The 7,538-nt window shown below is 48.5% G+C and overlaps 1 long non-coding RNA gene across 1 annotated transcript; it reads left to right on the top strand.

The window, feature by feature from the left end:
• Positions 1–3,245: 3,245 nt before the first annotated feature.
• LOC105604327 (uncharacterized) lies at positions 3,246–6,066 on the top strand. Its single transcript, XR_003588640.3, has 4 exons — positions 3,246–3,662; positions 3,949–4,059; positions 5,270–5,415; positions 5,883–6,066. It is a non-coding gene; the product is annotated as an uncharacterized LOC105604327 (long non-coding RNA).
• The last annotated feature ends 1,472 nt before the right edge of the window (positions 6,067–7,538 follow it).

The raw sequence follows: 7,538 nt of genomic DNA, 5'->3' as shown, positions 1-7,538 counted from the left end.
TCGATTCCTCACAACTGGACCCCCGTCACCTGGCCACCTCTCCCTGCTTCCTGCAGGTGCCAGCCATGTGGTGCTAGTTCCCCCCGAGCGTTCCCGGTGTCCCTGCTCTCTCTGAACCGCCATCACGACGGCTCCCAGGTCGGCTGGCTCCCAGGGGTCTTTGCCTCTAGTGTTCTCTCCTCCAATTTCACCTTTTACTGCAATCACGTTTAAAACGCACACCTGGGTATGTCACTCCCTGCTCAAACCCACATTAGGTCAAGTCCTAGCCTTCGGCCTGGCACTGGGCCCTGGGCACCGGCCCCCATCTGCTTCTCAGACCTGTTTCCTGTCATCCCTGTTTAATACTTAAGCTCCTCCTGCCCAGAACTGCCCTGGATTGCAGTGGGGACCACACTACCCCATGTCACTCTACACACTATGTCCTCCACCCCCTCATCCCCTTCCTGAAACATTCTTGCTCTTTATGATTGGACCAGATGACATGTTTTTAGATTTTTTTTTTGGGACACTGCGTCTCTCCACCCTTACTCAGGCCAGGTCACAGGCTCTTCCTAGTCTCCATAACTTATTGGGATTTATCTCTGTGAGGCTATTTGCAATATTGTTCAAATGGTTTTTACATTCATGTATCTGTGTGCTACTGGAAGGCAAGGCCAGAGCCTCGCATAGGCTTTGCATCGACCAGATGCTCAGTCAGGGTTTAATGAAAAAACAGATTGAACTAGAATGGCTATTGCTCTGTGTTAGCCACTACATGCCAGGCACCCCTCTAAGGACTCTTAATGTATGAATTCATCTAAACTCCACAACAACCTTATGTAGTGGGCATCACAACTGCCCCCATTTTACAGATGAGGACACTGAGGCACAAATGAGGCTACATAACTTGCCCAAAGTTGGCACAGCTGGATTCAAGCCTAACTTTAGGGACTGGCCTGTACTCACCACAGTGTGCTGTTTCTTCAGCCCAGCTGTCATCCATCCCTGACTTCCACCCCACATCCCCTATGCTGGGAATGCCAGTGCCCCATCACCTATTCCACCTTACTTGGGACCCAGCTAAGACCCTAGCTTTGCATATGCTCAGCCCACCCTGAGCTCCCTGGCCTGACAATGAAATTGCCTTTGACACATGCTGTTCATTGGAACAAAGCTTTGCATCCCCAGAGCTCATTTGGGGCCCAGAACAAGTTGCCTTGCAACCCCTCAAAGTGAATTGGTGACCTACAGCTTCACCCGACAGAGGCTGTTAAGAAATTCCACCATCAACAGTCATGCCTTTGGAAATGCAATCTTTTTTTTGTGGGTAATCTGTTTGATTACTTGAAAGGAAAAAGAGACCTATGTTTTAATGACTTTCATTTATTTGGTATGATTATAGTTCTTATTGTGCTGCTACTTCTTAGCTGTATCTTATTTGATCTCCCTACTTCCCTGGACAGAGTTAAGGACAGGTTGGCCCCAATTCACTGAAGAGACAACTGAACATCAGCTGCACTGGGTAATGCTGAGGCCCTCCCCAGCTCACTGGGACCTGTTTGCTGGCTCTAAGTTTCCACTCATTCCCAATGATTCTAACACTCTCTGGCCACAAACTGACCTCAGGACAATGTCATTCAGCCAGCAGGCAGCTGAGAAAGCCCTGCTTGTAGGTATCAGTGCAGCCCAGGGGCCTGTCCCTGGGGTTAGGACTTGAATATATGAGTTTGCAGGGCACAATTTGGTTCACAACTGTATGTATGCTTTTTTAAAGTATTTATTTATTTATTTTTGGCTCCACCGGGTCTTCGTCGCAGGACGCAGGATATTGGTTGCTGCACTCAGGATCTCTCATTGTGCTGTCCAGGCTTTTCTTGTGGCACGAAGGCTTCTCTGTAGTTGGAGAGTTCACGCTTACTTGCCCCAAGGCATGTGGGATTTTTGCTCCCTGACCAGGGATTGAACCCTTGTCCCCTGCGTTGGAAGGCAGATTCTTAACCACTGGAACACCAGGGATGTTTTTAAAAGAGAAAACTGCCTTGGTAATTACGAGCACAGTGGGAAGCCTCAGGGAAAGTGCTACTCAGATGTGACTGGATGTAGAGATGGAGTCTTAAAGAGGTGCTGAGATAGAATGAGGCGATTCTGGTGAGTCCTGATATGACTGAGTGTAGAGATGAAGTCTTAAAGAATGTTGGGATAGGATGAGGCTGTTCTGGTGGGTCCTGATGTGACTGGATGTAGAGACAGAGTCTTTAAAGAGGTAGCTGAGATCGAATGAGGCCATTCTGGTGGGTCCTGATCTGATAGGACCAATGCCCTCACAAGAGAGGAAGCAATACCAGTGATGTACTTACATGGGGGAAAGGCCATATGAGGACCCAGCAGGGAGGTGGCCACCTGCAACCCACAGAGATTGGCCTCAGGAGCAATAGACCTTGCCAACACTCTGATGGTGGACTTTAGCCTCCAGAACTGTGAGAAAATAAATTTTTGTGGTTTACACCCCCCACCCCTGCCCCCAGTTTCTGGCATTTTTTTCTGGCAGCCCTAGGAAACCAATTATATTTATTGTTTAGTTGCTCAATTGTGTCCAGCTCTTTGCAACCGCCTGGACTGTAGCCCGCCAGGCTTCCCTGTCCATGGAATTTCCCAGGCAAGAATACTGGAGTGGGTTGCCACTTCCTTCTCCAGGGGATCCTTCTACCCCAGGAATCAAAACCAGGTCTCCTGCATTGGCAGGCGGATTCTTTATTACTGAGCCACCAGGGAAGCCCGGCCGTTTTGTTACAGTTGTCTGAATGTGCTTCTCTTCTTGGGATGAGGTGACCGGGTGGCAGAGAGGTCAGAGACCAACAACCTAGTGGTGGGAAGGACCCCAGCCTATGAATCAGTCTCACTGATTATCACTTGACTAGCTGTGTAACCAGAAGCCAGTTACTTAATCTGTCTAAACCTCAGTTTCCTCCTTTATGAATAATACACACATTATTTTAAAGCTCTGCTGAATCCTGTGACCATATATTTACATTCAGTTTTTCAATAGTCCTAGTTTTGTCGACACTGTTAAGCTTGCCCAAACGCTGGCCATTGAGAAACAGGCTCCATAACTCATGCTGAAGTCACCCTTTGAGGGGCTGTGCACTGTCCCACATACTGATGAGGCAAGAGCTCTGGGCAATGTCCAGTCTGGGGTAACAAGCAGACGTGACTGAGCCTCAGTTTCCTCATCTGTGAGATGAGTCTGTGAAGACATAAGACTGTTTCCTTCCCGCCCCCTAAATGCCATCAATTCCCAATGGGAGAGGGTAGATTTCTGGCTCAGTGATGCTATGAGATATTCATGTTTCAGACCAAGAGGGTCTGCAGCCCCCCACCCATCTCCTTCTGTTGAAAAGCTTAAATACAAACGCCTGTTTGGTTCCTTTGCAGGACCGGGGCTGGTGGCTCGACAAGGAGATTGCTCAAAGAGATCCAAAAGAGGCTGGAACTGCCAGCTCACAGAGGAGAGGTGGCAGGAGTTTTACAAGGACTTGAGCGAGTGCCTTTGAAACTTTCTGCTATTCAAGTCTGTTTAAAGCTCGCTTCTGAAGCCTGATAGCTTTCAACTCGGGTGTCTTCATTCTTCTCTCCTGCCCCGGGGGCTGAGCCCAGAAGAGCTTTGCAGGACAGCGGCACTTGTGAGTGAAGCCCCAGGACAGGTGGCGCTTGGGACAGGAGCCTGGGAACACGCGGGGGCGGGCCTTGGAGAAGGAGGAGGTTCAAGGATGGGGAGAGCTGGTAGGGGGAAGGGCAGGGAGGTAGACCCTCTGGGGCCCAGGTCCTGTATGAGGCCCTCTGGTTTTGAAGGCAGGACAGGAAAGGACATCTTTTGAGGCGGATACCATGAAAAGGGGGCTGAAGAGGGGGTGGAATTAGCCTCCTGTGGCTGTACAAATAACATGTCCTGCGCTCTGTGGCACCTAGTAAACTGTGAAGTGAGGGATAGTTACCCTGCCCCTTTGGAGATGACTCGAAAACACGTGGCCAACAGGAACGCTGGCCAAGCACAGACGGGAAGGCCAGAGGCTGCTGCAGGTCAGTTAAGGAGGAGACTTTCATTTCGGGGTACGTGTGGCCCTGGGAGGCCTGTTGGGGGGCTTCCTGGAGTCTGAGTCACATGCAAAAGCATGGTCATTTTGACAGGGATAAGGACCACAGCTTTCATTAGATCCTCAAATAGATCTGACCCTCAGAAGGCTCAGAAGCTCTAATTTGGGGTGAAATACAGTGAATGTTAAGCTAAAACCTGCTCGAATGCCTTTCAGTGGGAGGGCGGTCATGATGTTAAGGCAGGAGAAGGTGGGCTCTGGGAAACTGGAGTTTATCCATCACTCCTGGGGGAGAGTGCTCCATGGACCAGGGGCTAATGCTGGCTCTGGGCCAGAAATACCCCCAAGAGAAGGCAGGACACACACAACAGTAGTCTTGGACCACCTGTTGGTGAGACAGGCATTTGATACGTATGGTCTCAGTCAGTTCCTTACCCTGGGCTGAGTGCCACAGCCTTACTTTAAAACCAAAGAAACTGAGGCTCAGAGAAGTTAGAGATTTGCCCAAAGTCACCCAGCTCGCAAACAAATCTTGCTAGAGTACCCACCCAGCCCTACTGGGCCCCTCAGCCCTCTCTCAAGCCTCTTGTAGGGGTGGCAATCAGCCGACCCAGCTAGCCAGGAGCCTTTTGGGGGCCCAGGGTGACGTCTTTTGGGAGGGAATTCTCTGAGTCATGCCTGATCCTGGGGCTCTGATCTAATCTAATTCCTATTATGCTGAATAAATGGCCTTTCTGAGTCATCAGTTGGTTTCATTTAAGAACAGTTTAGGAGAATTGGTTCCCAAATCCTTTTATTTCTGAGTGCCCATGGAGGATTGAGTTCTGGGGTCAACTGGTCACTCTGGGTATCTCTTTGCTAAAACAGATGTAATTGGGGAGTGTGTCTGCACTTGTATTGGGAATAGTTCATATTAGACACTCAGAGGAGCAAATTTGCACTAAGAGCTGAAAAATCATCATTAACTAGACATTCTGGTTCTGGAAGTCAACAGCAAAAGCTCCAAAAAGAAGGGTTTTGTGGGGGGCTCAAGAGTGGGTGGGAACAGCAGAGAGGGGAGCAAGCTGTGTGATTTGTCCCTTCTGAATTGCTACTTTTATATCTCTAGAATACCATCATTACTACGTATTTACTAATAACTGACACAATATGAAATATTTTTGATGCTTCACACTTTAACCCATTTGTTCATCCAGCCATCCATCTGGCACCAAGGAGTCCATCCAGAAGAATGATGATGAAGATGAGAGTGAACGTTTATACTGTGCTAACTATATGTGGCTTCCCAGGTGGTACAGGGTAAAGAATCTGCTTGTCAATCCAGGAGACGCAAGAAACTCAGGTTTGATCCCTGGGTCGGGAAGATCCTCTGGAGTAGGAAATGGCAGCCCACTCCAATATTCTTGCCTGGAAAATTCTATGGACAGAGGAGCCTGGAGGGCAGTCCATGGCATCTCAAAGAGCTGGAGACGATTGAGGACTCGCACATGCGCTGCGTAGTGGGGCCCTGTTCACTCACTCAGTCTGTATGACAGCACTTGGAAAGAGGTGCTACTATTAATCCCCATTTTACAGAAGGGGAAACTGAGGGCAGAGAGATTAAGTGATACATCTAGGATGCTCAAGTAGGCAGGAGTGGGAGGAAGGATGGGAACTGGTGGGCAGGTGTCTGACTTGGCATTTGGGGTGGCAGAGAGTCACCTAAGGGCTTTGCATGGGGTACCTCGAGTTTACAGTTAAAGTGACTACAGGTCTGTTTTTAAACCTCTGAAGATTGTTAAACTGTTACATCTCTCCCACCTCTGACAGGTTTCGTGGATTAAAAGGCTAAGTGGTACTCGTTAGAAGCGGGGAAGGGAGTAGAAGTTTTCTGGCACCGGAAACTAGCGGATGACACGTCTCCACCATGATTGTGGTTCTATATTTTGCTAAAGCAAAGAGACCAGGTGTGGTTTTCCTCATCTGAAATTTGATTAAACTTTTGAAAGTGTTATTTGTTTCGATCCATACTCTTCAAGAAAATAGTTTTGTATCTAAGTCTGAGTATGAAGGTAGAATCGTATACTAGTAAAAGTATACAATTTCAGGGTGGGAAAGGACCTGGGTGATGGGGTCCCGTGCCCTGTTTTCATGAGGACACATGGATAGGACTTGTTCAAAGTCAGACAGCAAGAATTTGACGCACATCAATGGCACCCCACTCCAGTACTCTTGCCTGGAGAATCCCAGGGATGCGGGAGCCTGATGGGCTGCTGTCTATGGGGTTGCACAGAGTCAGACACAGCTGAAGCGACTTAGCAGCATCAGCAGCAGCAGCAGCAGCAGAAACAACCTAGGTTTTTTATGTAAGGAAAAGTGTTAAATGAAAGAGAAGGGAAATCATTCTTTTTTAAAATTGGGGTATATTATCAACCCAAACTCCATCAGTTACAAGTGATACAAAAACCAACTCAAGAGAGCAAACAAAAATAGAGAATATATCCTTTGCTTATGTAAATAAGAAGTCCTGGACTCTGGTTTTAGACATGGGGGTCAAATGATATCATCAGGACTCAGTCTGGCTCTCATCTTGCTTTCCTCTTTCTATGTTTACTTCATTTTCAGGCAGGTTCTTCTCACAAGTCACTAAAATGGTCCCAGCACCTCCATGACGGCTTATAGCTTTATAGGCTTAGCATATAAGGAACCCGCTTCCCACTTCCCACCATCAACTGCTCCATCACATTCGCTTAGATTGGCTGGGTTGGGCTCACCTACTCTTGCTTGACTTACCACCAGCAGGGAGTGCAGTGCTCTCTTTGGCTGGCATGCTCGCACTGACATTCGGGATGGACTCAGACCCACTGCAAACCGCACTGCCTCAGGGCCATGGGGTTAGCAGGCCCAGAAAAAATGAGTGCAAGGCAGGAAAAACAGCAGATGCGCGCTGCAAGTTTTCATGAGAGCAAACTACTCTAAGACAGCTTTCATTCTCACTTGGCTTTTGCCATGGAAGGAAATGTAGTGTTAACTGAGGCCATGAGAAGAGTTAAGAACATCTTTTGGACTGAGAGAAAAGTAAAAAGCACACTCTCGTGGAGATCAGGGGCTGGAAGCTAGCCCCAGGCAGATGATGAGGCTGCTGGGAAGAGCTTCAGGTGCAAAGTTGCTTAGAGCCCCTAACAGTGTGCCCCTGTCCCGGGAACGTGGACTCAGTGCTGACTTGTGACTGTGGGCAGCTGATTGCATGTCCTCTCGGGGCCACTCCTATGTGGCTCTCCTTGCCCCCACTCTTCTTCTCTGAATAACTGGGGACCATGCTGTTCTTGGCTGCTTGGACATTCCAACTACAGAGAGATCTCTCCATTTTAGCCATTCTTCTCCCTCGGGGGTTGGGGCCCAAGTCTTCCTTTTCATCTCTTCCTATGACTCTTTTGTCAAATAATCTATGCGGGAAGTATCTTTACTGCTTAAGCACAGATTCCT

Source organism: Ovis aries, chromosome 1 (assembly GCF_016772045.2).
Source record: "Ovis aries strain OAR_USU_Benz2616 breed Rambouillet chromosome 1, ARS-UI_Ramb_v3.0, whole genome shotgun sequence".
Lineage (NCBI taxonomy): Eukaryota > Metazoa > Chordata > Mammalia > Artiodactyla > Bovidae > Ovis > Ovis aries.
Note: the sequence above shows the minus strand (reverse complement) of the source record. Positions and strands in the feature narration are given on the sequence as shown.